At 47.8% G+C, this 25,448-nt stretch overlaps 1 protein-coding gene across 1 annotated transcript in view; it reads right to left on the bottom strand.

The window, feature by feature from the left end:
- The window catches only part of LOC143422621 (uncharacterized), a 458,375-nt gene that overhangs the window by 388,948 nt on the left and 43,979 nt on the right, over window positions 1–25,448 (bottom strand). The gene's annotated exons all lie outside the window — the stretch shown is intronic.

Here is a 25,448-nt window from a genome sequence, read left to right as displayed (position 1 = left end):
GTTGACGATCGGGACGACACGGGAAATCCGTGCCAAGGTTTGCCTTAGTCTTCCATCGCTACGTGTTCAGCGAACTCGCTCACGATAAATTATGTACGCGTGAACATTGTCGACTCTGCGTCGACGGACACTTGCGGGCTTTCGAAGAAATATTTCGACAACAAGTGACGTATTCATCGTTACTTAGAGATAAATTAGAAACGAACGATTAAAAGGAGAAATGTAAAATCCAATCGTGAAAATAAACATCCTGCTCTGATAAAAACTTGTCGATCCTCGCGCGAGCTCCGTCATAAAGATCGAGACGAGAGCAGAGCAGCGACCGCGCGGACTCGAGCAGCTTTTCGCAGGACAAATAACGTCAAGCTGAACGTTCCGCGGCCGCGTACATGTATTATTCAAGCTGACAGTAGCGCAAAGCTTAGCGAGGGGTGAATTCTCTTCGGGCAAGAATGCTTGACGAGAAACAAAAATACGGAGGGACAAGGATCCCTGCGCTCGCCACGATGTCCTGCAGCTCGAGGGTGAAACTGTCCAACGGAGACGAGACGGACAACGAACGCCACGACGACGACGACGCGGACGACGACAATGTCTCGCGCTGATGCTGAAGAACGAAATGTTATTTCTTTCGCGACGCTAAGTGACAGCCCGACGGACATTCGCAGATACTCACGCCAGAACGTCGCGAACACGGGCGGACGTATCTGGTGAACGAACGAAGAATCGCTACAGAAGTTAGAACGCACTTTTGTCGAACAGAGAGGAGACAACGATGAAAGTGGTCACGCGGAATCACGCAGACTGCGTGCTGGATAAGTACGATAGTTCGAGATAGTCTCTCGATGTTTCTGTCAGAGTTTGTTACGCAAGCTGAGACTCGAAGAGCGTCCTTACGTATTTTCAGTAATATCTCGTTGAAAATGGTACCGATGTGTCTCTGAGAACCGCGACATCAGGCGCGAGGGAAGGAAAGAAAACGGGTATCCATCGATTACTATCGAATTACCCATTCGAACGATTGCAGCGGCGTAAAAAATACTTTTATTCCGCAGGAACGATCGTTCACCGATTATTGCATTCTCCCACGCGAAGAGTAATGCTCTCTCTCTCTCCCCCGGCATCGTTTGCTTCGCGCGGCCCTCTAAACTATGCCGGCAGAAAAATGGTGAAACGAGCTTGGCCCGAAGGAACGGGCGGGGGGATGAAGAGCGCAAAGCCCGTTGCGGGCGAAAGAAAGGGAAAGAACGAGAATGGGGCGAGGAGGCGAGGGTGGGTATAAAGTAAGAGGAGCGGAAGCATTAGTGGTATTGCCATACTATTACTCGCGCCCCTCTTAATAGCCCGCCCATTAACGATAATGAACGTAAATTATGCGTAACGGGGCACGGTTAAAAAGGTCGCCTCTATCCACCGCAAAAGGTACGGCCATTCTAAATTGACTGTACAACTGGACGGTTCCACGCGGCGGGACACGGCCTCGTGAAGAATTGGATCGCAATGAGGAATTTATCGTCAAGACGGATACACCTGCCGCTGCATCGTCGCCATCTTGCGAAACGGGGTGCATATGGAAGATCCATCCCTTAACGTGGAACAGATATGCTGGCCATTTACATACGTAAGAAATGCGATCGGAGATGTAGGTCGTTGCGTCTTCAGTTTCGCCTCGCGTGGTCGCTCGTGGTTGTAACGTCGAGGACGATCTTTGCGATGACAGTTCAAAGGACTATCGTTAAACGATACCCCATAAAAACGTGCGCTCGCGCGAAGCGCACGGTTTAGTCATTAGCAAAAGGAAGCTGCTGCGTTCGCCTCCCGAAAGGAATGAACGATCGTCCCGCGACGAGGCAATATCGCGGCGCTGTGCATAAAGTTCATAACGCGCATATGCTTTGGTAACTCCCCATTCAGCCGGCGTTCGCATGATGGGAGCACGTCAAAGGGTAAACTTTATTCCGCGGCATTCCTTGCGCAGTGGCTCCGACCGAGTCGGATAATCGAGACTCTATTGTGCCGGTAATACCATTAGCTCTCGAGACAGACCGCGTTTCGCGTCGTTCCATACCGGTAATTCGCAAACGTTAACATTAACAAACACGTCCCTCCCCAGGACTAATTACGGGGAGAAGTTCGCAATCTTCGTGATACATCGCCCAAGCCATCCTATTTCGTCCCTTAAATTCTTCACCTTTGGGATTAGGAATTACGAGAAAATGGTGGTCGACGCCTCGAACTGTTTCGAGAGTTCAGAGACACAGGAAGTGGAAATGGAAATGGAAATCTTTTAAATTTGTCGAATAAATCGATTTAATACTTCTAGATTATCAATAAAGAAACTTATGTGTCACATAAGAGGAACTTGGAACGCTAATAAATTTACACATCCTTCTCGCAATACAAACGTTATGCCTCTAAATATTCATCAAAAGCAATTCCTTAAGAGCGACTCGATAGCATCTCTCCAAATATTTGTCAATTGATCCGTCGTTCAAAGGATTCTCCTCCTGTCCCTGGAACCCATCGCGCCTGCGAATAAACCGCACCATTCATTAAGGAGGACATCTTCTACCAATTCGTAGCTATCCGCGTAACTAATTCCAATAGGACCAGCCATAATGGACAATCAATTGTCCACCATTCTGTATCCAACGGCTATCCTTTCGGTCATGCTCTAACTCGAAAAAACTCGTCGAACCACAATAATCGACAATGGATTTAAGCACTGCTCGCAAACGCATCGTCGATGCAGCGAGAAATATTCGAAGCTCGCCATTATCCCACGAAAGACCATTAGATGCTCGCCACCTGACTCACTGTCCGGCAGCAATCGCTCTCGCTGGCTTCTTTAGCGTGACGCGGACCCATTACCATTTAGATACGAGGTTGCTCGGCCCTGGGCAGGAATTCTAATTCGAGGCCAACCCGAGTAAATTACGCGCGGACCGTTTAACGGGCAACGATATTTCACGATCGGTCGCGAGGACGCGGGAATGACCGCGCGTCCGTTCGAAACGTCGATGCCCATTGGTCGACTGAACGAAGGCCTGCCATTGTGATCGCGAAATGATTTACCGCGTCTGTCCGTTTGTTCGTCGTTCGCGTCGTTTTTCACTAACTCTCCTCACCTAACTATCATGTCATTCGATAAAAAACAATTAACTACGATTTGAACGGCAAATTTATTACCGCAATTTCGAGATAGAACAATGAAATTTCGAGGCTGCATAAATTTGACGGGTTTATGGCGCGAGCGAAGGTTGCCAACGTTAATCCAACTCTACTTGGAATACAGTTTATGGACACGGAGCTGAGTGTTAACAAGCAAACGAGCAGATCGGGCTTGACCTGAATTTCGAGATTAAAATGGAAAGTGAACGTAATAGTATATATATAGATATCTTAGAAGACATCTGCAACTACTAAGTAATTACTCTATAATAATTGCTGTAAATAATAAAATAAAGGCACTTGAATGAAAAATATTGCTAGAGAAACACGATGGCCTTTGCCATTGAATCAAACTGAATTATAATTCAAAGCGTCTCCCATCGCGAGATAACAGTGCTGAGACTCAACATCCGAAAGACAGTTTACCCGGAAACTATGTTAGACATATTCACACAGACCCCCATATTACGCTCCAACAAACACATTCTAGCTTACACTGGAACAATATTCGTCAAATGAGTCCAGTCTAACCCAGATGTAAGAACAGTTTAATCGCATCGCGCGAATCCCTTAAAGCATTCCACCCTTCCTCTATATATGCAGAAGATGTAACTGTGCACGAAGCCTGATGAGGACCTGTTTTCTTTAAAACCAATGCAGAGATATCGATCTGAATTTTATTCTTTTTAGGGAATACATATTTCCTTCCACGTAGAACCAAGTTTCGTCGAGGAATTCTAAATTAGTGTTCCATCCCCTCTAAATACAAGACCAGGCTCTCCTCTTTGCATTTCGACGGATACTCGCCTCGATTCCAGTCTCCGCGCGCGAAGTAAGGGCGACCGGGAAGAAAGACCGTCGAATAAATTCGTAGCTGGCCGCGTTTAAGAAACGATCGGCCGCTATACAACGGATCGGCTCGTCCATAAACATTAGATAACGGAAATACGGGAGGGAAACGCGGGCGGAGATAAAGAGAGGAGCCGCGCGAGACGGTGCGAATGCGAGGGGCGGCAGGGCGCCGGTAATAGGCGGTTCCATGAGAAATATCGACGAGGGGCGGAATTCCGGAGATCTTATCGGCCCTTAACCTTTGCGGCCCTCGTTCACTTTCGCCCCGAGAGGCGAAACGACCGCTCGCACCGGCGGCGATCGTATCGCTTGCTCGCGAGCCTCCGTGAATCCGGCTTTAATCCCGCGGATCGCTTGTTAGCAGCGCGAAAAACCGCCGGCCGGCTCCGGCTATCGACCGCGGAAACTTCCAAGGGGGGGGAAACGAAGGCGAAGGGCTCGATCGTGCCGGAGATATCGCGGTAGGTAACGCGCGATGTAATTGACTGATAATGGCAGATAGCTTAATAACCCAGCGCGTGTTCGCTGGAAAAATGGATCTCGCGATTGTTCGATGGTATCTGTCGTGAGGGGTGGAATACATTTTGGGGTGGAACGTTGGAATTGCTTTCGAATGTTTCATATTATATCGAAAATGTTTCGTACGTGTTCTGTTTCTAATTGGACAACACGTTTGATCGATCGTTCTGCAAATAGTTCATCGATAACATTAAAGAATAATTATGCTTGCCATGGACGGTTGATAATAAATTGAAAGAAGGTAAACGGTATCCGAGAGAACGCGGCGTGTTTCACGGCACGGAAAAGATTAGGAAAATCACGTCGCCAACCACCGCTCCCATTTAAACCGTCAGGAAGAAAGTTGGATGGCGTTGGCGGGCTTGCGAGTAAATAACAAGCAAGAAGAGATATAGTCGCGCGACGGAGGCCGTAATTAAAATCGGCCAGTGTTTACTGGAGGGTAATGAAGAGGCAAACACACAGTTTGTCTCCGTAGCTAGCCACCGTCACGCGATTTCCCCATACGTATAACAGCGACCATCCCCTGGAATACGAACGGCCATTGCCCAACGAAGATTAGATTTACGACGGCCACGCGAAGACGCGTCGCGCTAAAACTGCGCCTTTTTCAGATTTTCTGTACGTCAAAAATTGCACTTTTCATAGCGCTTTTAACGGATACGATTATCAAGCAATTTTTATGTCTAATTTCATTGGATGTACCGCTTAAAATATTGTATTTCTTCTTAATTCCATTTGATCAAGGTTAGAGATTTTTTATTTGAAATTCTCCGTTTTTCAGATATCGTTAGATCTTCTTCTTTTGAGACGTCTCGAGATTGATAGAATCGTGCTTATAGTATTGCGTGATTGTTACGTATTTTTACTGTCAAGCAACGTGGAGCCATCGCAGTTGCCAAATTGTCAACAGCCCAGCGATTTTAGATCTTCCTAAATTTATTACTCCCAGAAAGACTCTGTTCGAAATAACAATCTTTTCCGTGTTGCACCATACCGAATCACATTACGTAAGATAGTATAAATAAGTAATACGTAATTGCTAACTGTTCTTTGTTCAAACAGAACGCAAAGTACTGATAAACCAAAATCGAACATTTCCTGTGTTACAACCTAATAATTATGCAAAATAAACACTTGTATCATACTTGAAAATTGCAATAGCAATGGATAATCGCCTTGAACATAAAAAAATCTGTAACTCACTAATGAAACGTCAGCACGCAACAGATATTCTACAAAGCAGTTACATCATTACGCAGGAAGTTTTCAAGTTAAACTAGCAGCTACGTCGTGACGTAACGATCGACAGCTTTCAACCCTGTCCTGAAAGAAGACGTCGATCACGACGGTAACAAGAGCAAGGCATCGACCAGAGACTGCACGTGCTCGTAATTTCGCGCGCGAAACCGCGTTTCTGCGATGCACAGCGGCGATTACAATTCCCGTGGAACGTAACTCCTTCGAATCTCTAATTACCGCATTCATTCTCGCCCGAACCCTGGTTTCCAGACGTCCGTGCGTGCACGCACGTGCGCGATCCTCGCTCGCCAACCCCCTGTAAACGAAACAACCGCGCTTCACCTGATCCCTTATCGATGCTGAATTCGATTCCACCCGTATGAGCTATCGTTGCGTTTTGTTCCTGTTTCTTGGGCTAAAGCGAAGATGATGCTAACGATTATCGATTAGCTTGCGTGTAATTTGTTGATAGTTATCGATGCGCAGGTATATAAGACTGATTGGTCTAGCAATAATTCATTCGCATAAATGCAATGGGTATTTATAAACGATCGATGTGTAGGTGGTGTGCTCTGTTGAACGACTTGATCTGTGACTGATCTATTATTATTCACTTCATCGATAAGTTAAATCAAATTTATCCGCAGTATCGAATTACCCAATAACGTTTCAATATTGCCACCACTTATCGATAAGACTAGCGTTAGCACCATTTTCAGCCCGGGGAGGGAAGAACGCCGGCGGGTATGCTATAAATCTTCCATCTCGAATCACCATGAGCCACCCTCTATCGCTTTCAGTAGGACAATAACGCGAAAGTCTCGAAAGAAATTCGTCCCACGCTAGAGGGGAATAAATGTGACAGTCGATAATGAGGATACGAATTTGTCGAGGCTGATAAAGTGCCGGCTCACTGTGCCGTATTTGTCCCGCGTAGGGAGAACGCTGGATTTTCAGCCGACTGCGCTAACCGTGGCACAGATTTCACCCGTGAATTTCTTTGAATTTATGTTTCGCACGTTCTACGCAAAATTACTTATAAAAAGTTGGTATTTAAACATATAAGGATTAAATTGAACTCGAAGATAAAATTGTACGCGAAGAAATTTATGCGAATCTAACTGCAAACTTACGTATCGATAAGATGAAAATACACGCGAAAAGATGCGAAGAGGGGCGGCAGGCGAAGCTTCAAAGAAACTGGTTAACAAACGAGCGTTAAGTTTCGACCTTAGCGCGCAAATGTGGCGCGAAAGTCCGAACGAGTTAAATTCATACTCGATTTGTAGCCACGAGGAGAGATTCAGGCGTAGATCTCGCGCGACAAAGATCGACGACGCGTTCCGCGTGGATCGTACACGTGTATCCGCGTGGTGGTCCGCGTACGGACGACCGAGACGGAATTTCGAGCAACCGCGGCCAAATTCGACGACTCGAACCGAGAGCCGAAATTGGCTGTTAGACGCCTTCGTAAGGAGACAATTGGACATCGGCCATTCCGTTGAGCGACAGCGCAGATGCGACAAAAATATGCACAATTACGCTCGCCGCGACGACGTTACGTCGTGAATAATGGCCGATCGTTTCTCTCCGCGCCGTCTCGATCCTTCGCTCGTGACTGGTCCTCTAGCGGTTCTGGCCAATCTAGAAATTGGCCCAGCCTCGCGAGCGACCGTTTTATGGCACCGTTGTCACGACGTGACTGCTCTCCTTTTCGTTTTTTCACCCGACAAAGTGTTGTAATCGCGATTGTTCTGCTTTTAACGCGGATCCTCTTCTAAATCCGTCAAGATTTTCGACTCTGGCTATTTCGCAAGAAGAGAACCTGAAACGTCTAAAATATCATTACTCTGAGTGCTGCAATAATTATTGTCATGGTATTCCTGTACGATTTTCGAAAAATCATCGCACCATAATTCTCACAAATATATGAACTTGATTTAAAGAACTACTATGCATTCAGAAACGCTACACCAAACGATTCACAGCATCGTCCTTAACGAAAGGAACAAAAAAATCAAGTGCAAACATCAATCCACGCTCTCCAAGTGAAATTCCAAGAGAGCCAAATACCGAACGAGAAACCTACCCCGCCTACGCGGCGCACCCCCAGCAGCCAGCGGGTATAATAAAATCAGGGCGCAGCAGCGCGCACGGCGAAGCATTGCCGGCGTTGTTCGCGTTTACCGTATGAAACAACGCGAGCGTAAAATTGGGAAACAAGTGCTTTTTTTTCTTTTTTTTTCCGAGTTTCCGCGACGCGACCAACCCTCTCCGTCCACTCGCAGCGTCCACCGCCGCCCCCCCCCCCCTGCTACTTTTTCCTGGCCGCGCGTTTCGCTCGAGAGCGTAGCCGGGGCCGGGTGTGCTCCCGCGGCGAGACGCTACCCGCGCGAGTATCCGCGCCGATGAAATTCCGGGGTCCGAAGCTATTATCGGGAAGCACTCGTTTTAAAATATACCCCCGGCGCGGTAGCATTTGCAATTCCGACGAGAAGCGGCGCGTTTGCAATTCGTGCGGGAGGAGGCGAGCGCGTACCTAGCCAGACAGCGGGCAGCTCCGCCGGAGCGTGCGGAGGCTCGCATAAACACGCTTCAAGTATCGAGCCCGGCTGGACCAGGAACCGGCTGGCCAGGGGCCCCGTGTTCCGACGGACGTATAATATGACTTCGTGTCACGCGCTTGTTAAACGCCCCTCTGGATGGAACGTTATTTATGTACCTTCGGACGAGCCACGCCAACGATCGAGTCCACGGAGGTGGACGGACGTCAGGATACCCGTGTACCCGGGTTCTCGTTGATGGTCTGCGGTCGGTGGTATACGTACGCGGGTGGACGCGATATGCCCGCGGTTCTATGGCGAAGTCTGTGGTCGGCTGGACTTTGGAGTCGGTTTTTGCGTACGGACGAGGCTTGATGTAAAGTCAGGAGAGACAAGGGTGGTTGGTGAGCGTGTGGCAGTCGCGGTTGCTTCTCTAGACTAGTGCGATGCCTTTTTACGAGTTTATTTTGGCAACTGTGTCGTAGATTTTGCGGTCGATGAGTGGATGGTGGGTGATTGCGGTTGAATGTTCTTTGAGATCGCTTGAACTTCTATCGATACGAGCTTGGAAGTGTATATATAACCAGCTGTAGAAAAATTTGCTCACCAAAACTCCTCGAATAAATAGAGAAAATTACGCCATTGAAAACAGTTTTTGTTTCATCTCGATATCTCAATCGGTTGCTGAGATATAAGGGTTCAAAGTTTTTACCGCGCGCAAGGACGTCGCGGTAGTTATGAATGAACTTGACCCAGCTGTTTTTCCAGGAAATGCGTACGCACTAATAGTAATAGTAAAAATCCGTCTGGCAGCTGTCTAGACAGACCACGTGACACATGAATGAGATAGGTCAGTGACCAGGAGCGAGCGAGAGGTCCGAGTCCTTCCGACGAGGACAGACATAATAACCGATTAAAAATTATCCTTCTCTTTACACGACGATATCTCGGGAACCGGAAGTCGGATCGAGATGATCCAAAAACCGTTTTCAAGAGAAAGATCTCCAGCTTTTAACAAGCTGCACTTCGTTGAATAAAAGTTTTTATCTTCGGAGATATAGCGTTTCCAATTTTTTCTAATTTTAATACGGGTTAATTGGGGTTTCAAGTAGACTTTTTTTGAAAATATTTAACTTTTTTCATGATTAAATTTTAGTAAACATTGGGAACCAATGTCCATTAACTTGTTTAATGTGTAAAATGAAGAAAAAATATAGTTTACTATACAAATTGTCTTCGTAAAGACAATCTGGACTGCCGCAGGATTAAAGAACATAGATTTTAAACCGTAATCAAGTGTAAATTGGACCTCGTTTCACAAGAAAGGACCGATCCACGAATATAAAGAAGTTTATGGTTCCACCACAATGCTAATTTTCCCTTAGCTTAGTCTTCCCGATCGACGTTTATAAATATTCCCGAAGTAAAAGGTTTCGCAATCTTCCCCGCGCCACCCCTTTTTCCGTTGGTCTACTAAACGGTAAGAAACTTCACCGTGTTACCCTAAAAATGTAGAGAATAAATAGCGGTAAAAGCTGGCGGCGTCTACAAAAGAGGCGGCGGCTCGACGGAACAAGATAAAACACGCAACACCCACTCGAATCGGTCGCGTCGCTTGCAGAGCGAGCGAGACAATCCTCGAGGCGACAAGGGTTATTTAGCCCATCTACGGCGAATCAGTCTTTTCTCCGTGAATTATACCAGTTGAATGTTTATCCACTTCTGACGAGAGGCCCTCCACGCGACCGACTCTTCAAAGTGGTACCGTTAATTTTAATGAAGAACCCACGCTCCCTTCGGGAGGACGCGCACCCTTCAAAGCGCGGCCTCGCTTTTACTCAGCCGACGTAACTCTTTTTTCGTGGCTCCGTCCCCTTTTCCTTCGCCGTTCGTCTCTCTCTCTCTCTCTCTTTTCTCGCGTAACGGTGTACACACGTGTATGCAGAGCCAGGTGTGAACGCCAGCCTGAATTTTCTCCATTTTCGTCGGGCCCGCTCGCCGCGTCTTCTTTACTCTCGACAGCGAAACGGTCGAAATTGGACGACAGCCAAAACCGAGCTCGCAGCACGCGAAAAGCCCTGTCCCTTCCTCGTCTTTCCGCCGGCGAGATAAGCTCGACCGCGCGTCCTCCTCGTCTCGGACTCGGAACGGAAACGTCTACGGTTCCTCTTTGTCCCCGGCTATCAATTTATCCAGCCATTTCTGGCTCCTCCTACGGCCGCCGCTTCTTCCGGTTATTCTTTTTGCGGCGTTTCGTCGCCGCGAGCAACCGACCGCGGATAAATTATTGTTTACTCCGTACAGAGCTGCGCTCTGCTTCTGGCTCGGTTATCATTTGTTGTTAACAATATTTAGGCAGGTGCGCGCGCCAAATGGAGGAAACGGGGCGAGTGATGCGCGGGGTGTCGACGAGATTCGATGAATCGTGAGGGGGCCATTTGTTAGCTCGAGTCCGCGGGCTTTCGGTTCTTTATAGTTCGAGGTGGAAATAGTATGCTTGCATAAGACGCGATATTTTAGAGGGAGGTTTTATTCTGGTAATAAAAAGAAGAATCGCTGACTCCACGCCAACGGCCGTATGTCATCCGAGGAGGGTGTTCTAGCGTTGGCGTCTGTTCTCCATGCGATTTGTGAGAATTAAATTAAGAAAAACGGTTTATGAAGATGGTGCTTTAGATACGTGTGTACACGCGTGTTTCTTTCTTCTCTAATTTATAAACATACGAAGCCTATCGTTGAATGGTATTTGTTTATTCTTACTTATTTATTATCGAGCGATATTTAAATTTGTTTGCTTCGCGTAAACACGTTCAAACGGAATCATTCGCCGCACAGAAACTTTTATTACCAACGTGCAAAGAATTCATTATAAAGTCCGTTCGGAGTGTTGAAGACAGATATCAATAATTCGCAGGGGTAGGATAAAGGACCGATGTAAATTTCAAACGCCGCGTATCCCCCGCGCGGTTTTTTCCGCCGCGAATCGACGAGCTGCGTTCAAATTTATACGACACGCGTTTTCATGCGAGAATATCGAACGATCTCTGACACGGACCGCCCAGTTTCCTCTATTTTTTTTTTTTTTTTCCTCGCTTCCACCCCCTCAACCGTGACACTTTATTTTTGATAGAAAATTTAATGCCTAGTGCTGCTGACGCGTGCATCGAGACAAAGCGAATTTTAATTGCGATATCGAGCACCAGGACTTAATATCGAGTGCAAATAACGTTAAACACAGGATTCGTCGCCATAGGCGCGACATTAACGCGTTGGGCGAACGTTAAACTCGGTACACGTTGTTTCTCGTCGTCTCGCTTTCCGCGACGATTTCTCACGGAAATTGCGCGGCAACGTCGACCACGATGCGGTGAATGGTCGTGTGTTTTTATGCGATGCAAACGCGAAAGATTAAGTACACAAGCTTTTACTACGCTCGATCGATCGATGCTGCGCTTTAACGAGACCGTGACATAAATCAGAAAATAATACTTTGCAGAAGTACCGGGGTGGGGAAATGTTGAAGCGTGGGAAAATGCGGATTTTACGAGCAGCGAAATTTCGACTCGACTCGCGAGCACGTTCGCGTGGCAAAAAATTGGCTTCGATAATGGAAAACCCGAATCTGCAACAAATTTTTTCATCCGATCTTTATGTTTGCAGGTTAAAGTGATTCGCGATGGTTTAGCGCGCCTGTTAGCATAAGGATATATTGCACATGTGGTGCAATTTTGATTACTCGGGTATTAATTACAGTAAAATTATTTAAACTTGCAAATTTACGAATTCATCAAAAGAAAAGAAGAAACACAATCTCATCCACGAGATCTACATCCGCCTGCGCGAGGGATAGACAATAAAAATCGAGTAAAAGTCGAAGCAACGTTCCACCTTAATCCCTTATCATCATATTTTCCATCCTCGATCCAGACAGCTGGTTCGCACGCGGCCAATAAGGATTAAACGAAATGAAAGGAGGGATTTGTTGCGGGCGGAAAGCGCGAAGAACACGCGCATCGGCACGATGGTACAAAGAGAGGCTCGAAAAAGGGGGAGACTATACAGTTGTCGCAGATCAGACGCGAGAGGCGAGGTGCGTTTCCAATAAAATTCTTCATATATATTCGGGATCGAGGCAGGATTTATGCGAAACCGAGTCGCTGAAAAGGTGCGCCAGCGTCGGACCGGCGAGTCGGGGGTATAAAACCTGGCCCGTTCCTGTTTCCGCGGTCCTCCAACGATATATACTCGCGCCCAACGCGCGAACAATACACGCTCGCGAAAGGTAAAAGTACTCACCGTCGCGGAAAATAGGATTTCCAATACGTCACCCTGTGTCGCTTCAATCACGCAAAACGCCGCCCCTGGAGCATCGATCCGCTGTTCCTTTGCTCCCAGCCCCTCCGTAACCCGTTATTCCATCTTCTCAGGGTGGGATTTAATAAGGTTGCTTCTTCGAAAGCTCGCTATTTTTATTTTTATTGATAATCGCGAAGCTTGTCCTGTTTGATGTTCGATTTTGTTCGAGGTTCGATATTTTTGGTTCTATTATCGATTAACTGTGTTAGATAACGGTTACAGTTGGAATATCGCGACGATAATCCAGCTGAATTTTATATTCAACGTGAAAAATTTTTTGAAATATTCTACCGCACTTCCACTGTCCATTTCATCTATCACTCGCGGATAAGGCCATTATTACGAAAAGCTGGAATACAGAAAGATATTACTCCGCTTCATTCTTGAAATTTAAAAAATCTGCAATCTTTACACCTTATTTCCGCTAGAAATGATCCTCATTTTTAGGTTCAGAGACTTTAAAAACCCATAGAAGGTCTCGCTCCAGCCGAATACTTTACAGTCCGGATATTACAGCAAAGCCTAAAAATGGCACGAGACTCTGCAAAGTCGCAATAAAATCTTTCCTTAAATTCTTAATAAATTGACACTTAGAACTTGTAACGTCTCACGCTTTGCAATTAAATAATTCCTCTTCTGGCGTATATCGTACAATTTTTACCCTAGTTTAAAGACCATAGTTATCAAGAAAAGGGTGCAGAGTTGAAGCTGCGTAATACGATGCATACGCTGCAGCGTGTTAGTAACCGAACGGAAACGCGATGAAAAATATGAAAAGAAAAAGAAGGGCAGAAAAAACCGAAACTCGGGATGGTAGCCGGTCGGAAGTGTATTCCAGTGCAAACAGTCGGCGCGATTAGGGGGTGGTGAAAAACAGAAGACGACGCGAATGGAGGTGGTGAGTGTGTAATACACGTATTCCTGCATGAGGGCTGAGATGGAACCGGGGCCGCAACTTCCCGGAAACAGCTTCGCCTCGGCTTACGCGCGGCCGTTACAGCCGTTATAGATAGCACCTGTTACCTTTACTCAACCTCCGCCAACCCCTAGCTCTTTCGCCCCGGTTCAATTCGACGCTGGTCTAACTACCCGAGCCAACGCTTTTACATATCACGCGACCGTTCCCTCGTTTCTCCTATGGATTCTCTCGTAGACGCGCGTGCCTGTGGTTACAGCCGTGATTTACTGGACGCATACGCGAAATAATAGAGAGCAGCCGCCTTTTTTCTGCATTAAAACCGAACGTAATCGAGGAAAAGTGAAATCCAACAGCGCAACCTTGGCTAAGCATATAGAGCGGGGACATTCTCGATCGGACACGTAGAACTAGGCCGCTTTCTGGCACCAAAATGCAGACTGCTTCTATTTTCAAATTGACAAAGTAGAATAGAACTGTCCATGATCAAACGGGAATTTCAGCGGGGTGTACTCGAGAGAATAACATACTTGCAAACGCGACTGTTCTTGGCCCTACTTGTTAACTTTGCAGACAGTCGCGATTAATTGACCGCCACCTGGTGAACGAAATTTTCTACAGACATTCTGAGTCGTACTTTGGGCGATGAATTATTTCTGAAATTTTTTTAGAAAACGGTTCATTCATTTCAGAAGCTAAATGACAATCTATTGAGAAATATCCAGCCTCGGACAGATTTCAATATTCTTAGTAATCGACGAAATACCATCGATTTTAGGCGATGACGAAGGATAGTATTATCTTAATCCCTATTTTACGTCACAATGCCACTTTCCAACCCAAAGTATAAACAGCCTAAGAGACCTATTCCCGAACCAATGCTTCGCTTCTATCAACTGGAGATAACGAAATTCAGCATAAAGAAAGACTGTCGCCTGTCGCTCGAATTACGAGTGAGAATCGCCGTTCGAGCGCAAAAGGTTAAACGACTCGAAAAACATTAATTTCCAAGTAACTTTCATTAAAAACGTTCTCGACGTTTTCGATCGATTCTGTCGCGGAACGATGCGTCGCTAGTATAACCGCAAACTCCCTCATCGACGGAAGGAAATTGGTTCGAAAAGAAGCGGCTCTAAAGAACGTAACGACTTGTCCTTTCTTTGGGAGGTCTTGCCGCGCGACAGGAAATTGATTTACCCGCACGCGCAGATTTATCTTTACGCTAGAAAACAGGCTCGTCTCCTCGTTCACCCTGCTATATCGATCAACGTGGCCTCGCTTGCCTCCCCCATCGCGAATACCATATTTCTCCATAGTTCAAAGTAACGTTCGATAAATTCAGGGAAATTTCGTTACCGTCGCGTTCAACGATTCGTCGTTCGATACTTAAGGTGACTGGATCTATTGTTAGGCTGATCCATATAGGTGAACAAAAGGAGTTCGCATCGCGCGACAGTGCAAGTAAGTAAAAAAGAAAGTTCGCGCGGTATCCGAACGCAAATAACACCGCGCCATAGCTGAAACCGAGAAACTTGGTCTTTGATCTTCTAGAATCTCCGGTTTCGTCAGAGTAATAAGTTATTACCATTGTGCGAGAGATCCCGAGGCCTCGTCGAGGGATCAGATTATTCACCGATGTTCCCTTAATCTTAACAGAATTACTCCTGAACCGAGAGCCTCCCGCAATCCACTCGTAATCCCGTTGAGTATCACTTGGTGGACAAGCCGGATACCGCGGGGAACGCGACCAAAATGGCGCGGACGGCTGCGTGCGCCATTTTTAATCAGGCTAATCCCGGTGGCCGCGACGCGCGATGGATCCATGGAATTCAACTTATTACGGCGTGCGTGTAAAGTGCACGCTGCGTCCGCTCTTAGGTTACAATCAGTTCGACAAGTAGCAACGTGCCGCGGACTGATTGTGCCAATATACCTCACCGTTTTCGCCCGACCGCTACATCCAATCGGTTCCCAGTCCCTCTGTGCTCTCTCTCTTTCTCTCTCTCTCTCCTTCTATCTTTGTTCCATGTACCCCGTTGGATATGGCGCACCGTTTCTGCCAGTCTGCTCCCCAATTTCTCTTTTATCCATGCAACGTGATTCTGACTCGGGACAACTCTTTCACGCGTGGGTTTTCTAATATTCGTGGTTAAAAAGTTAGGAAAGTTTGCGAGTACGCAACGTGAACCAACGGTAAACGTTCAGTTACTAATGTAACAATCCCTTAATCGACCCAACTATTTCGAACGAACTTCACTCTCTACGACAATAGTAAGCGCGAACGATCCGTCATCTAATAGCGATCCCGTGTAACTGGAAAGATTGGACGCCACGGGAAATATAATGAAACAGAGTTTAATAGAAAGAAAAAATGTTTCCCTGGAAAAAATACGGGCGAAAAAGACTGGCAAAAGACTTTTTGCAGCCGCTGTACCTATCCCGTCGTTCCATCTACGTCCCTCTGGTTCTCCAGCCTCGCAGCGGCCGCTCCTTTCATCCCCGGTGACTGAGCGTCTGTTCGCAAACTTAGCTTCAAAGACCGGATGCAATTAGCGAGGAAAAAAGATCGACGCTGGGAAGAAGAGGCTGGAGGAAGGCTCCTCTGGTGGGCCAGGCGAGAGAGGACGAGGACGAGATAGAGGGGTTGGAAAGCACGACAGGCGACTCGTTCACCAGCGAACATTTTCGCGGAATCACGATCACGTCCATCATCGGCTCCGACGAGAGTAATTGGTACTACTGCGAATTCGCGTAATTGATCCGAAAACCGTTTCCACGAGGACGCGGCGGGCCCGTCGTTCTCTAAAAGATCCCCAGCCGCACGCCATCCCCCTCAGCCGTTCCGCCATCTTCGTTCGAAGGCAATCGCCTGGTGATTACGCCGCGTACGTATACACGGGGGCACTGAAAAAGAAAGTCAGCCCGCTCGTTACAGAACTCCTTTCGATATCCCCAGACTCAGAGGGGGCGTGGGACGGCGAGGCTACGATAATTAATTAGCCCGGCTAGCAGACTTCCTGCTCGCGAAATAGCAAGGAACGCGACCTTTGATCCCCCGATTTTGATCGAGATTAACGTCCTGCCCGTTACGCGACCGCCGCAGCTTCGACTTTGATTCGAGACGGTGGAGAAGAAAGTGAAAGAAAAAAGAGGAGTACGAGAAAGAAGCGACCAAAAGAGGAGAGCGATAGAGAGGGAGAGAGAGAGAGGAAGAACAGGGGTAGAAAGGAGAAGAAATCTAGGAAGAAAGAAGAAGAGAGAGGGAGGGAGGGTTGGCATGGCGCGTAGAAAAGTTGCATCGGTGCCGCGGCCTGGTTGGCTGGTACCACCACTAACAGAGCTCCCAGAGCCGCAAGTAATTAGAGAAAAAGTCGCGACCCAGATGTGGGCGAGCGTGTCGATCGATTACAGAACGCGGCCGCCCATTCCCGCGACCAAGAAAATGTTCCCTTCCTCGGGAGAGCTCGTTTCGGCACGTCAAAAAGATGGATGGAATCTTTCGCTGCGAGACGTCGCGTCCCTCGTACCGCCTTTCCATTCGCGTCGTTCGCTGCTAACCGGAACGCGGAAATTTACGACGGCGTTTCGCGTTCCACGATGCTTTCGCGCCGCTACCGGAAACGGCCAGGGGCGCGAGATCATCGGTTATCGAGACAATTAAGGGTGAAGCGAGTTGCTTCGTGTCGAGTGCTGTAAATGTACGTCTGTAAGAAAGTAAAGAAGGAAACAAGAGGGAAGAACGAATTTTTTCTGGACTCATTGGTAAGGGTACCAAAATGGCGGAGTGGTACCTCGAGTCGAAAAGTATTATGTAGACACGAGTGGTTGCGAGAAAGTCTTAAGTCCAACCTCGTCGCATCGGTCAAGTAGAACAGCTCGCGCTTCTCTGTTCTACTCGCATAAAGAATCCCATCCAGGGGTTCCCCCATTATCTCGTAAAAATACGGCTCTGTTCAGGTTCGCGGAAAAAAGGTCGCGATCATTTATACCGCGATTTAATAGCAGATTAACGAGGCAATTTGCGTCAAAGGAGGGTACCAGCCTCGTTTAATCGCCGGAGACGGCTAATTTGTCATCGACATCGATACCCATCTACTCGTAATTTCGTGCCGGATAATTCGTGCGGCTCGTAGATCGAGCCGGGAGCCACTTCGCCTCTCTCCGCGGCGATCTATAAAACTAATTGATCTCGTTCCCCGCGTTTTTCATTCGGCCTTTTCCACTTGAAAATCGATCTTACCCCTTCCGCGCGGCAAAGCGCGGCACACTCCGCCCGCGGTAATTAACGGCGAAATATTTTTAAACGTGCATCCGTCGACGGGCCAATTGATAATTAACGGGCGTGTAATTAGTTCAAATTCTGCGCGGGTACAGTTTCTTCGTGCTCGCGATGTTACACGTTCACGGGGAATTAATTAGCCCCGATACATTTATCACGAACGGTCGGTACGTGATAAATTTAAAAGGCCTTTACCCAGTCGCCAATCGCCTCCCGCGAGTTTACCATTATCGAAATTGTCTATAGAAGGCTCGCTAAACGATTGTGATTAATTTACTGTGAAATGGATACTGGCCACGCTGTTGTCTCGGCCAATTAGCCCAACGAGGGCTTCGAATTCGTTCTGCCCACGGTTTTACGCCTTCTGTTGCAAAGAACACCCATCATTTCCTCTATAGTACCGCTTCGATACCTCGATATTCAAGCCAAGTTTCTAGCAATTAACCTATCGACTACTGTTGCCACCTAAAGAATCCTAGAAACTGTACACTTGTGATACTTCATTTCTAGAAACACGAAAATCATGTACTCCCACCCCGGAAGTCACGCTAATCCATTCACCCAGCTCCAATTCCAAGGAATACACACTTCTACGCGATACCTCGAACGACCAACGCGACATTTTTACCAACATCGCGCTCGAATTCAATTTCAAAGAGGAACTTCTCCGCGAGTCGACTCGCAGCGAAACGATTGAACGTTCCAACCCCCAGCAAAGCGCGTTACAACGTCGAACCGCAAGAAACGCCTGAGAAATCCGTACGACGTATCCCTTACCCTGCAAACCCGCCACCTTAACCCTTGAAACGCCTAAACGTATCCTCTCATCAAAGAGGAATCGGCCGACGTAGGAGCGTCCCAGCAGACTGCACCAAGCCAAAGCACCCTCCTCTCGCCCGGTTGGGTCAATTCTCAGCCGAGGGAGGAAGATTCTTCCTGCAAATTCATGCACGGGGTGGTCGTTCGTTCTGTCGGCGACGACGCGGCGCTGGCTGGCTCGTCCCTTTACGAGCGGCTTCTGGCTCCCGCTCGGGGTGGGTTTTCGGACGAGCGTCGCTCCCTTGCGGCCGGTCAGCGGGGAGTTTTACGCGCGTACGTGCGGTATTGATCGTAACGCGCGGGGCACGCCGCTTTTTACCGGTCATGAAATTTTCCCTGGATTACCGTTGGATTGGCCGTGCGCGCGGCTGCACGCGCCGCCGCCCGGCCCGTATTTAATGGATAGTTAAGCGGAGGTTTCCTACGTGGCACGAATATGCCCGCGATGGAGAACCGCGTCGCATGTGCCGCGAATACGCGCGCGACACCCCTGCCAAAAGCCAACCTGAGGACACGAACGGACGAGGTCTCGTTTGCGACCAGCTTCCGGACTCCGTTCGGTGGTTGTTGCGGCGTTTTACGGGCTGAACGATACTGGATCCTACCCTGGTGCCACGGCGTGGGCAAGTTTCGAGCACGACTCGAGAGTGTTTTGCTTGCGGGCAGTAGATACGATTTACTCGGCCGAGTTTCCGAATTCTCATTTATCAGGGTGCTCTCGGTCGCTTTGGATGTGGGTACTTCGGTTCTCGTTGCTACGCGGGGATGGAGTTTTGCCGATTGACGTGGAATGGATCGATGCGAGTGCGTTTTAGGTACGTGTTTGGTTTCACAGAAAGATGATTGATAGGGGAGTACATTCTCGAACTCTTAAGTCACCAAGAGGATTGATATCGAGTAAAGAAATGAAGCTACTGACAGTTACTTCGTAGATTCTCCATATGTTGTTTGATAAAATGTCAAGAATAAAATTCACCCGTACGTAAAAGCATCGAGCACCCCTTAAAACCCTGCCACGGGAAATGTATATCCCATCGAGGCACCCTGGACGTCACACGAAAAGCCTAGTCGAGTCAGGATTACAAAGCGCGCGCGGGGGCGAAAACACAGCGATACTGATGGCCGCGGAATTACGGAAACAGGAGGGAGGGCCCTCACGGAAGGATCGATCACCGGCTGGTTTTTTATCTCCGGCGAAAAATCGCTTATCCGCCGCTTGCGGCCGTAATTGCGGAGCGGGCGTAGCATAGAAACGATCCGCGTATTCGGGCCGTAGCAGCATAACCACACCAAACACGTATACCGGGGGCAGGACCGTTTCCGGAGGCAGCGGGGCCACGGCCGCGGGATGGAAACGGGAGCGTTCGCCATAGACGCTTTTACGGCCCGCTTTAGATTATACGCCTGAGATAACGGCCGAAAGGAGCGGGCGTGCGAGCGTTTATTTGCAGTCGGCGAAGGAGGTATGCGAATCCGCCCCGCTCTGGCCTTTTCCCGTAATGCGGCTACCCTGGTCTCCGGTTTAGCCCCTTTCTCTTCCGGGACTGCGACTTCTTCCTCTACTTCTTCTTCCTCATCCCTTATTTCCTCCTCTCTCTTACTCTCTCTCTCTCTCTCCCTCTCTCTCAGTAACCCTCGCTCTGTTTCTCGTTTTCTCTGCACTCTCAAGATCCGCACTCGAGGTAGAACTTAAGTTCCTGGATAGAGCGGCGATTTATTCTCCAAGCGAGCTGGGCCTGGTTGAAATTGCTGGTTTTTGGTTGTCCGTTTTATAACCTCTTCTGCCACTTTCGGCTGGAGAGCGAGGAGTCTGTGATTCGGGTTCAGCTGGCGAGCAGGAAAACGGGCGAGTGTCTGACTGTGTTAACGATAGGCCGACTTCTTCGTGAGGCGAACTGTGCTGATGATGGGGCCACTTCTTGATTAAGTGATATCAAGCGGTTCGAGGGAGTACGCTTCCGTGAATTTCGCTGAGAACGATCGAAAGCTGGGGTAGTTCGAATATCGTACGGGGGGGTGTTCAAGATGACGACGAGAGAAGTGAAATCTACAAACTTTGTATGTGTTTGTTAGAAATTTTTGATTAAAAATTATTATTATTCGCTGTCTAGCTACTTCATCGGCTTATCAAGTGTTGATTATTCCAAATCTGAACTGGCAATGATTCGTATGCGCGTTTTCTAATAAGAAATTCCGTTTTCCTATCGGATAGATTCCATCGATGAAATTCTTTCGTTACTCTCTCCCTTTTTCTCCTGAGAATCGTAACTTCCCTCTGCTTCTACGCTAGGGAATCGTGGTCACGATTGTGCGACACAGTCGTTCGTGCGAAACGGTGATTTATCTCAACGATGCAAATATTCAGATCTTCCTCCTCGAAATAATTTTCAACTCCGTTGCGTGAAATTGTTACGTTTCCAAAAGCACGTGTAAATGCCAATCTATTCATTCAAAGAATAACATAATCACTAAGACGTTGAAAAAGATATTTCTAGTGTGCTATATATTATTTAACCATCAGAAAATGATTTTTATATTTAAAACCACCCTCGCGCGATGAATGTATGGGCGATTAGCTGGCGACTTCGTGCCGCGTACATACGTTAACGTACATACCGCTGAAACTTAAGGTCGCTCGTACGAAAGAGCCCGGCGAGCTCGTAAAAACGAGCCTGATCCCTTTATCGCCAACACCCTTACTGGCCCACTGCGGATTACGCTCGCGAAATTCACCCTGGTCAGTATCAATAACGGTTTCATCGTGCAGCCGTATTAGTCGCCATCGTAATGGCCCGTTTGTTCCTGCGCCCCAAATGGGCTGCGTCCGGTATAAATATTTCCGGAGGAACGCTAACTCTCTGCGGCCATTTTCCGAAAAAGCACGATAGTCGAGAGCAAACTTAAAGCTTTCTTTCTTTCTCGATTAATGCCAGCTTTGCTTGGATAAAAACTAGGAATTTATGCTTCTTTAATTGTCGTCTGAGAGGAGTCGTAGAAGGTACAAGATAACATCGACGTTTCAACGTTCGCGTGAATTATATTTTCGATTTGCATCGTGAGTCTGTGGGTTATATTCGTAGCGAGAGGAGGCTTACGTGACATTCGGTCCACGTAATTCGTTTACCCTGTAAGAACATGAGAAATGACGGGACACTTTCACCCTTCACTGCTTACTTTGCATTATACGAGTATCCAGAATTCTGGTTTAAAGGGCGAGCCTCAAAGAAATGCTTTTACGTGTAAGGCCGACGTGAAAGCCGGCTTCCAGTCGTATACATTCGTCTATGGATATTCATAAACTACATAGCGTTTTCAAGTTCCCGCTGAGTCATAGTGTTAAGTCACGACACAGAGCGTACAGCTTGCTAAGAAATTGTGACTGTGAAAATCTTGTTTCTCGTTGAATAATTGAAAGCATTGCAATGTTCATCGATTTAATTGATATTCATTTAAAAGACGCGAAGAGAATCTGAGATACATCTCGTGAAAAATCGTGCACCGTAAAAGCGAAAAGCGCCATCCTTAACTTCTAACCGTACCACCAACGCCGTTCTCCATTTCCCCGATTTCACTCGAATCTTTCTATCGCTCGATCTGTTTCCCCTCGAGTTCGCGCCCGCCTCCGCCCCGTGTTTTTATCTCTCCTCGTTGGTGGTTGTTGCTCCGAATTCACCAGCCATTCTTCTCCCGGCCGATGGAGTCGGAGTTCGAGGCCGGGTATCGATTTGCCGCGTTGGCACCTCCGGATCCACCTCAAGTCTCATACTTCATACGCATCGAGAAATTGAAAGATATCGCATCCCTTGTTCAAAGAGAACGCTCGCAATACATCTCGCTGAGAATCGATAGCCGCGCACGCGTGTGTCAAAGGGTTCGTCGAATAGAACGATCCGCTCTGTAGATTAGTAGTATCTTCGATTCAAATTTTCGCTCCATTCCCGTCGCGAATTTAAATTTCACAAGTAAAACTATTTATCCAGAGAAATGTAAGATAACAAGTTCTATCGTAAAGAACCAGTCGTTCGATTCTCTCTAAAAAAAGTTTTAAATGAATTACGCGAACTGCGCCGGTAGAAATAAAAAGAATCACTTACCACCGCGTCGAATAATTAATTTATTCCCTTCCGAGGCGAAGCTCGGCGAGGCATCCAATTCGAGTTACACCGATGATGTAAACAGACCGTGGCGTACCCGATCCGTACCAACCAACCAACCAACCAACCAGCCAGCCAACCACGCGGAAACTCTGTTCAGGATATTTTTTTCATTCCGCGCAGCACGCACCGCGAGCTCGCCTTTTCCACCGCATGAAACTTTCATGCGCGTCGTAACGGCTCGCGACGGGTACACAGAGAATCAAAAATTCGCTTGCGTAATAGTTTGAAATGCGCGGGCGGCCGGCCGAGGGATTTCGCCCCGGCAGTTTGCCTCCCGTCGATCGCCGGTGTTTCTAGAAAATTCCATCCACCCCTTCCGCCCGCGACCCGCGCCGCCTGCGCGACTATTTTTTCGTCGAATAAACGCGCTACGTGCTCCGCGGAAGTTCGTGGAAACTTTTTTCCGCTCTAATAGCCACGTTTCAACCAGCCTGGTTCGCAATCTAAACGCGACGCGTACGCGTATATACCCGCGCGAGGGGTGGCTCGCTCGCCGCTGCGCCTCGAACCAACCCCCGACACGCGCCTGATAACCCCGATTATTCACGGGACTAGAGAAAGTACTAATTTTCGACGAGCAGACCGCTCGCGAGGGACGAACGTCGCGACCGCACACCCCGTGCGAGTAACTCGGTTCGCGCTGACTGACTCAAACTTTCCTCCGCGTCCTCAACAGTTGCGGCCGTACGCGGATGTCAGCGACCGTCAAACGGATGGAAAACTGTTCAACGAACGAACGGATGGTCTTGGTACAAGTTTGGATCTCGCGTCTGTTTGTTTGATCGTGGACGAGATTGTTCTTGCTTGTTGGACAGTTGGAATAATGGTATTATTGTGTGGGTCCAGCATGAAGGGGTAGGTTTGTTTGACCGTTCTTTTGATTAAAGTTAGTTTTTATTGATTTATTTAGGTAGGAAAGAGTAAGCTGGATAAAGTTCGTTGCAGAGAAGGATTAATTTGTTTGATTCAAAAGGAAGGCGGAAGTGATTTGCTTTTACTTTGTTGGGGAGAGACTGTCTGACCAGTGATAGCTCTACTCTACTTGTATGCTTAATGCGGACACATTGGATAGGCGCTGGTTCGTTTCGCTTTCTCAGCTTAATTTTTCATGTAATTTAACTAAACATAAACATTATCCTCCATACTTTTCCTCGATAAAAATGATGCGTACAAACACAGAAAGGAACGCATCCGCAAATCTTCGAAAAACATGCACGATAGATGTTTCATCGCAATAGCGAAGCCTGTAGCGGGAGAAGAAAGCGTGGAAAAATGAAGTTTCCTCGTAGAACGTTTCGCGTCGCGGAGAAAAGACAGATAGCGCCATAACTCAGTGCGTTTCTTTTTTTTTTGTCCAGCCAAAAACGACCCAACGCGAACGCGTCAGCCGGCGCGAAAATTGCGCAGCCCCCGCGAGTTCCACGAAAGAACGGAAGCGTCCGGACGAGCGTCGAATTCATCCAGTTCGAGTGCGAACAATCGCTGTCCGCGGCGCGTCCGTCATGTACGTCGAGAACGCGACGGATATCGATGGCCTCTCGATGCTCGAACGCAGCCGAACGAACGCGGAAACGCGAGGCGCGTGTACCAGCGCCGGGGGGTCAGACAGACGAGGGCGAAGGCTCGGGGGCCCAACCCTGACACGCGACAACGCGCCGTGTCCCGAGCAGCGACACGCGGACACGCCGCGATCGTCGAGTGCGACTCCGCGACGCATTGTTCGACGTAGACGCGCGGAGTTCCGCATGACCAATCGGAGAGCGATAACACGACATTCGGATGCAACGGGGCCACTGTTACGCTATTTGTGCTGCTCGCGGGAATGGGAGGCTTCCGACGATCGCGGATGTTCCTGGCTCATAACGCGGAGCTCTGAACGGTGTAATGGAGCCTCGAATTAGTTGGACCGTTCGATGTCTACGGGGCTTGAACTAGTCGGTGAGTTTCGGGTTTGTACACCCTCGCCTTTTTAAGTCCGTCTCGGGACTTTGAAACTTGAAATCGAGCTGCGTTTACTGTAATTATCGAATAACTATGTAGAGAGTGAACGTGTAAAATGAGTATTTTAATATAATATTTTCAGGTTAATTAGATTATCATATTTGATAGCTAGTTAATTTTTACGAGGACCGAGTCAAACAATTTTCGGTAAAATACTCGATGACTGATGGAAAATTACCTTGTAACAGTATAAATGCAGGTTGAACTTGTAAAAAATTTGTAAAAAATTATGTACACTACTGCAGCAAGTAGCACAGATCATGAATTTACAAGAAAAATATGAAAATTAATGAATTATGAGCTTCAGTAATAAGAAACTTGATTTTATCAACTCGTGAACTTCAGAAGAGTGGGAGGTTGACAGTAGTGGGGCTGGGTGTATAAAAGCAGTGCTAAGGGAGTTAGAGGCCTTTTGGCCGTTTGAACGTTGAGGTGAGAAGGTCAGGGTGAGGATGAGGGTGGTGGTCGCTGATGGCTAGCTGTGGACGAGCCACGAATAGTGGACACTGGTGGATGACTGTGGACAGTGATGATTGACAGTGGACAGTGGTGACTGACAGTGGACAGTGGTGGAGTAGCCAAGGCTAGTGGAT

The sequence above is a fragment of the Xylocopa sonorina genome, chromosome 4 (genome assembly GCF_050948175.1).
Source record: "Xylocopa sonorina isolate GNS202 chromosome 4, iyXylSono1_principal, whole genome shotgun sequence".
In the NCBI taxonomy this organism is placed as follows: Eukaryota; Metazoa; Arthropoda; class Insecta; order Hymenoptera; family Apidae; genus Xylocopa; species Xylocopa sonorina.
This window is presented reverse-complemented; position numbering and strand designations above follow the sequence as displayed.